An 8,039-nucleotide genomic window follows, 5' to 3' on the forward strand; every position below is an offset into this window, starting at 1 on the left:
CTAGAGAAAGCCCTCGCACAGAAATGAAGACCCAACACAGCCAAAAATAAATAAATAAATAAATAAATAAATAAATTAAAAAGCCAAGCATTTGAAGCCCTTTTATTAGGAAAAAAAAAAAGAGAAGCCATGACAATGAGAAGCCTGTGCACCACATGAAGAGTAGCCCCCCCTCGCTGCAACTAGAGAAAGCCCGTGCACAGCAACAAAGACCCAACACAGTCAATAAATAAAGAAAAACAAATTAAAAATAAATAAATAAAATAAACACGTAGGCAGAGACATTATAGGACAGTAATGGACATTTATCTTGAAAGCTTGAGCCAATGTCAAAAATAAAATTTCAATGTCTGAAAAAGAGAAATCAAAAAGTAATTATCAATCAAAGTTTGCTATAAACAAGATTCCTATACAGCTTTGCTCATATTTCAGGAGGAAATTTGGTTTTAAAAAAAGGACAGGTAAGAAGATTCCTCAGACTGAGCTATGGGTGATTTGTCTTCAAAGGTTAGGTTGACTTCGATACTCTCTCTCCTGTGTTCCTCCTTCTCGCTGGGAAATCTTCTCGGTTTCAAAGGGGCTACAGGTCCAGTGACCCTGTACATACAGCAGGTCTTTATTTTCTGCAACCTGTCTTAGTCCCCTAAGATCTTCAAAAAAAAAAAAAAAAAAAAAAAGGCATATTTATAGAAACATGTAGGTCAGGTCAGGTTGCTTCAAAATTGCCTTGAAGAAAGTGCCAATCAGACAACTGAAAAGATTTCAGATTAAGACCGTTATAGAAATAAAAAGAAAAATATACATTTGTGCTTTAGTATACATGAACAAAGAAAACTAACTGTTCTGAGATCTAGCCTCTGAATAGCAACATAAAGAGTTCCATCTTTAAAAAGGCTTGTAATAATAGGAAACCTAAGCTCATTAGTAGTCTTTGATTTGCATTAAAATACTTTCTTTCATTAAATTTATATTTTTCTTTTAAGTAGAGAGTTCAAAATTGCTAATAGTTTATCATCTAGATTGACAGAGAATTAGAAAGCTCAATCTGTAAACGTTCGTAATAAGTTTTAAAAAGTCCTGAAACTACATGATATTAATCCAAATTAAATGATTATTTTTCCCAATGATATTCACAAAAGCAGAAATGACAAGTGAAAAAAAACCAAGTTCACTATTTTAATATTTTAATTATTATTTGTGGATAGGTTTCTGATTTCTTTTTGTAAAATCTATCTATAGGTGTCTTGTAATATGTATGCAGACATACATATTTGTGTATATCTGTCAGTCTAGCTATCTATCTATATTATACTTTTTCTATGTGAGATGTTAGTTTCATCAATGTTATTAACAGAACACAGCCTGCACTAAAGAAGTGGGAAAACCCATCTGGACACAATAAATTCAATTAACTAAAAAAATATACTCTCAGAAAACTGCAAAAGCCCACATCAATCTTCTTTAAGTGGTGAGATATCTTGTCCCTAATTGCAGCAAGATTATTTTATCAATACTTCAAGATGGGTAAAAATCAGGAGGACAACAACAGTCCTTAAATAACAACAGTCCTTAAATAACAACAGTCCTTAAATAAAAAAATAAAAGGAAGAGTATCAATATCTGTTACTTAAAAAAAAAAAAAAATCTTGGCTACAGTATCCTTTGAGACATGGTGCCTTCTTCCTCTCCACAGTATGACTTACTTTATAAACCGGATACCGAACTGTTTAAATATAGTACATTTACATATGAACTGTTTTACCCTGAATGTTGGCAGGTAAAGGGAAAAGTGCCTGGAAGTACGTCATTAGCTGACAAGGACTGACTGACCTTCGACTCTTATTTTTTTACATTGAAAGCTCTCTAAGACCATTTAAAAGATTCAAAACACATGGCAAAAGTGGCCATAACTCATACAGAGAAAAGGATATATAAAATATTTATTGGTAGCAATTTCAACCTGGTAGATTGGGATAAAATTTTCATTAAAACACATATACACACACACTAATGAAATTGATTTTATTACAGGGAACTGGATAGTTTGAGCTGATCTTTTGAACACTTATTCAGAAACTACAATTATGTTTCTAATTTGCCTGAGCATTTTCATACTGACTTCAATTCTCTTCTTTTAGGAGAAACACAGTATATGAGGGCTTGAAGGGATTACTAACCATGTCCTCAAGTGAACTCAGCCCCGCTTGGCCTACCCTGGATATTACAATAAAACACACCAGGCCTGTGGGACCTGTTGGTGGAGAGGCAGGGAGATAGTGAAGACCTTGGCTCAGCCGTGTGACAGACAATGATTGCAAGTATAACCTTGAGACACTGTACAGTTAAGCAATCAGAAGCTTCCAGATAATAGAGAGACTTTATAGACCTATCTTTATACATTCTCTAACTCGCATCTCTGAACTGATGTAAATCCAAACTTACTCTTCCGTTCTACCTCAGGCAAAGAAATCTCTCTCCTTCCAAAATCAGAGCTTCAAATATGATATTAGTTTATTCCTGCTTTTTTCCTTCTGAATCAGTATCTCCTGATTCTCACCTCTTTTTCCTGGGCCTTCAATATGCCCTTCTTCATTAGCTCCTTCTAATTAGCCTTTAAATTAGTCTTCCATCAAAATCTCCATCTACCCTCATTTTCTCTCCCACCATTAATCTCTCATCTTTTAACTAGCTCCAGCCAATGTCTCAAGGGCATTTCATGCTGTGCATAAATTTATTCATTTTAATCTACGTCCTCATATTACAATGGAATTACTATTTACATAGCCCCCATCGCAGTGAAGCTAAATTCCACTTTCTTTCTTACCACAGCACCCAGAAGTTTACTACATTCTACCAAACTCTAGCTCCAAAATACCTCTGGACTTGATCCCCTCCTCTCCACCCGCCGTCCCACAGTTAGAGCTTCACCGTGTCTCACACAGACTATTAGACAGCCTCTTATCTCTAAATTTGTCTCTCCCTTCTACAAATATATTCTCTACATTGCTGTTACAGTTACTGTTCTAAAATGCAGTATGACTATATTAGATTCCATGAACAGCATCTGAATAAATTATAAGGTTTTAGAGCCCAGGAAGGACTGTTGAGATAATCTCTTCTAGTACAGAATACTGGGGTAATATTTCTAATCACTAATAGATCTCTGTTAGAACTCAAAGGTCCTGATTCTTCACCGCATACTTGTCAAAGCTGATTTCCAAGTCTGAGTCTTGGTTTATAAGTTGAGACACTTCTTTCTCACTTTCAGTACCATGCAATCATTAAGTGCTCTTCACAAATTATAAGGAATTTGTGAAGGAAAATATGCTTTGGAACTTAGTAAGGTTTTGACAAACATGTGCCACTAGACAAATATCACTGAGGAAATGTTTCTCTCTGTTGACATCAATGGAAAAACACTATTTGCCAACTCTCAAATTCTGTTAAATGTTAAATATGCATTCATAAATGGCTAGAGAACATTGTAAATGAAAACAATAACCCAAGAGGCAACAGAAAGATGCTGTCATCCACCATGACTAGATTTGAGAACTCCACAAAGGTTCTTATAAGCCCAGTTCTACCAGGATATGCCCTCCTTTGTCAATACCATAGGGTGTGATACATAGGTGGAAGAATTTGAAGAAAAAAAATAAACGGAGCATCTGCACACTCACTTCTTCGAGTTTTAACAGCCAATTAGGTTTTCTACAGTAATATTTATAGCCTCACAAAACTCGGGTAATAAATGTAATCATTTTTCCCTTATGGGGAATGTAAGCTGCTAAAACTACAAAGTAAGGGGGTATATTTTATGCATTTGCTGTCTTAAGGAACTTAAAAAGAAGGGTAATTGTTTATTTGAAGATTACCATCCATTCCTTAGACAGAAAGAAAATAAACAGACTAATGCTATGTGTCTGTATGCTAATTGTGTTGTTTTCATGAAACAAAATGTAAAACAAAAATTAGAGAAATGCCTCATTTGCCCGACATCTTTAGGAATGGGGGTATTTTCTTAAGTTATATTTCCAAATAACAAAATAATTCTTCCTTTAAGTTCCAAAATTGTAACTATTTTTATGGCTATGTCAAAATATACTTTAAATATCTCTGAATTCTTAATTTAAATATATAAAATATAATCTTTTAATGACTCAGGATCATAATTAGGATTATAGAGTTCTGTGTTCTGTACAGTATGTGGTGCTTAAGAACTACAGAGGGCGGGCTTCCCTGGTGGCGCAGTGGTTGAGAATCCGCCTGCTGATGCAGGGGACACGGGTTCATGCCCTGGACCGGGAAGATCCCACATGCCGCGGAGCGGCTGGGCCCGTGAGCCATGGCCGCTGAGCCTGCGCGTCCGGAGCCTGTGCTCCGCAACGGGAGAGGCCACAACAGTGAGAGGCCCGCGTACCACAAAAAAAAAAAAAAAAGAACTACAGAGGTAAGCAGAAAAATTTGCTCCTGTGCTAAGTCCTCTCAAACCATGATGATGTTCTGGCTCTTATTTCTTTGTTTTTTCCCTCATTTAAAGCATATTTCCTTGCTCAGTCAGGCAGTCAGCTCTTTTTCTTCTTGTTACCGCAATCACTTTATCAGCTCCCTGTTACTATTTGGTCTGTACTTCTCCCCTCAAATTTCCAATTTCTAATTATCAGAGGATTTGGATATTACATTATAAAACCTGTTAAAATATATGGAAGTCAATATGTTCTGATGGAAAGTTTGAGATTCTCATGGAAAAAAGTGCATGAGTTTTAGTGCATTTAAAAAATATATTTATTTTATTATTTTTTTAATTTTTGGCTATGTCAGGTCTTAGTTGCGGCATGTGGGATCTTTCGTTGTGGCGCGCAGGCTCTTCGTTGCAGCGTGAGGGCTTCTCTCTAGTTGTGGCGTGCGGGCCTTCTTTCTCTAGCTGTGTCGCGTGGGCTCCAGGGCGCATGGGCTCTGTAGTTTGCAGCACGCCGGCTTAGTTGCCCCACGGCATGTGGGATCTTAGCTCCCTAACCAGGGATCAAACCCGCGTCTCCTGCATTGGAAGGCAGATTCTTTACCACTGGACCACCAGGGACGTCCCGGTGCGTTATGTTTTTTGACAAAAACTTTAGTCACATTAAATACCTTTCTTGCTTACTGACTTCCTAATAAATGGGAATTTAGAAATGTAAATTTTGACTTTTCAAGAAAATACAGAATAGAATAAAAAGCTACATTCACAGCTTCCCAATGTTTAATCCTGTTAACATGTTAACATATTGACACATTTGCTTCTAATCTACCTTCACCCTGTCTTTATTTAAAAAAAAAAGTATAATCACTCCATTATTTTCAGAAAAGCTAGATATGCTCAGTACAAAGAACTAAAACAATGCAGAAAAGTACAATAAAAGCAAAAAGGTGAAAAAAATTATTCCAAACCCACAAACTAGAAACTGCGTGTGTGTGTGTGTGTGCATGTGCATGTGTGTGCACAGAGGAGGATAAACTGATGATTGAAACATAAAGAGACATTTTAAAAAATGGGACTCATCTGCTTATTAATCTTAATTTACGGAACATTGTTTAATTAAATTTGAAATGAACAGAAGAAGTAATCAATAAATCTTAAAAACTGTTAGCAGGTATATTTCTTAAAAGATCATTCAATTTTTAAAAAAGAGAACTTTGAAAAAAATTGAGACTAGACTAATTTCTAACTACATGTTTTAGTTTAGATGGCATCAACTACCTCCCTGCTTTCAATGAGGGATGAGGGTATTAGCATCCTCATGGTCGCTTCTAATTCCCCCTCTCTAACGTCTCTGTTTTGTTAATTTATTATAATTTTTAAATTGTCTGGACTTATACATTCACATTCTCTTGGTTGTCAATAATTCCCAAAATTGTTTAATATTTACGTCATCTCAGACAGGATTAAATGCTCATAGCCACGTCTTTTACCATAGTCTTTTTCATTCACGAATTCTTCATTTTAATGGATTTGCTGGATTTTAATTTTTCAAGTAGTTCCCCCAGTCCTGCAGCCCACCCCCATCCCAACCCACACACACAGTTAAGAGTCCAGTGAATTATATATTTTTGGAGTATTTTTCATATTTGAGAATTTTTACCACTGTCTCTTCCCTTTGATAGCAACTTGCTGTCTGGATGCCTAAAGAATTCTCTTGTTTTCTTACAAGTGTATCAGCTTAAGTAGGACACATCTCAGATTCAAGTTCTGATTATGTATTTCCTGGAACATACTGTACTTTAATATACAGATTCAATTCTTCTTCATTTTAAAGAATTTCTCTTGCATTATATGTTATATTCCATATTTTGGGTTTTCTATTCAGGGACACAAATTACTCTTATGCTGAATTAGCTTTAGTTCTGTTCCATATCTGTAAGAGTCTCTACAGCTACTTTATTCTCATCTCTTTCATTCATATACATTATCATTATCATGAGTGTTTTTACTATGTTACTAATTAAGACAATCTGGTGTTTAACAACTACCTTACATTTTGTTAGTCACTTAATTGATAATGACACTCATTTGGTCCTCAGTTTGTTTCCTCAGGTAGACATACGATATATCCCTTTTATCTTCTAGGCTTTGGGCTCTTCACTGAATATGTGTTCTTATTAAGTTGTTCTTTATTGTGAAGCAGCTGTGAGATTTTCTTTGGGTTATTTGTGTCACAGTTCTTTCTTTGGGTTCTTTGGTGTATACTATATTTATTTACTTCATTTAGCTCTAGTAGGTTTGTATAATTGCTTGCACAAGTGCCGTGCATTTTCGCACAAATGCTGTGATGCATTTTTTTGTTTTTTTCATTCTCCACATGCTTGCTTTCAGTCAAGATCTTGAATTTGCTCTGAAAGAATGTGCCCGATTTGAGTTTCTCTCCACCATTAGTAAGACCATATGCTTTTTCCCCCACTTCGAGCTACTAACTGAAGGCTGATTTTGGTGTCTCACAATCCTACCATCTTTCCACAGCTTGGGAGACTAAAAGGGAGGAGAGGGTTGCAGAATTTGGCTGTGTGGTGTATATTCTTTTGTAGAATACTTGGGTTCTACTCTAAGTTAAGGTAGATGCTTTGTACCAGAGTTCTAATCCACCTCACTGGGGGAAGATATTCTGTTCCCATGGAAAGATACCCTCATACTTTGGATCATTTTCCCAATGGCGAAATGCCCATTCAATTCTTATTCACATCTCCCGTTTCATTCATTTCTCATAGGCCTCTGCTTCTAGTACTTCTCAGTCAAAAGAACAGAGAGATAAGGACCCACAAAGTGTATTTCTTTACAAATTTGTGTATTTGTGAGAGCTGTCAGAATTGAGTTAGCTCAGTGGTACAACTCTAGAAGTACAGAGTGGGTTTAAGAAACAAGCTACACTATGTCTCTCTGTTCCAGTTCAGAATTGTTTGTTTTTCATACTGGAGATAAGGTTTTCAAAAAGGATGCTTTAAGTTATGGCTCATTCCTTATTGGTTCATGTTAGTTTAAGAAAAAATAAAAACATCCAAAAACTCTTAGCTAGTTTTGCTTATTTGGTAGGTATTGAGGGACAAGGGGCAGTTAGATTTTATGTTGTAGTTTCTTTTTTTTTTTTTTAACATCTTTATTGGAGTATAATTGTTTTACAATGGTGTGTTAGTTTCTGCTTTACAACAAAGTGAATCAGTTATACATATACATACGTTCCCATATCTCTTCCCTCTTGCGTCTCCCTCCCTCCCACCCTCCCTATCCCACCCCTCTAGGTGGTCACAAAGCACCTAGCTGATCTCCCTGTGCTATGCGGCCGCTTCCCACTAGCTATCTATTTTACGTTTGGTAGTGTATCTATGTCCATGCCACTCTCTCACTTCGTCACAGCTTACCCTTCCCCCTCCCCATGTCCTCAAGTCCATTCTCTAGTAGGTCTGCATCTTCATTCCCATCCTGCTCCTAGGTTCTTCATGACCATTTTTTCTTTTTTTTTTTCCTTAGATTCCATATATATGTGTTAGCATACGGCATTTGTTTTCCTCCTTCT

General features: G+C 36.2%; 1 protein-coding gene across 33 annotated transcripts in view; it reads right to left on the minus strand.

Annotated features, from left to right (window-relative positions):
• The window catches only part of CAMK2D (calcium/calmodulin dependent protein kinase II delta), a 321,127-nt gene that overhangs the window by 119,536 nt on the left and 193,552 nt on the right, over positions 1-8,039 (minus strand). The window lies entirely within an intron of this gene.

Source organism: Physeter macrocephalus, chromosome 7, assembly GCF_002837175.3.
Source record: "Physeter macrocephalus isolate SW-GA chromosome 7, ASM283717v5, whole genome shotgun sequence".
Classification (NCBI taxonomy): domain Eukaryota; kingdom Metazoa; phylum Chordata; class Mammalia; order Artiodactyla; family Physeteridae; genus Physeter; species Physeter macrocephalus.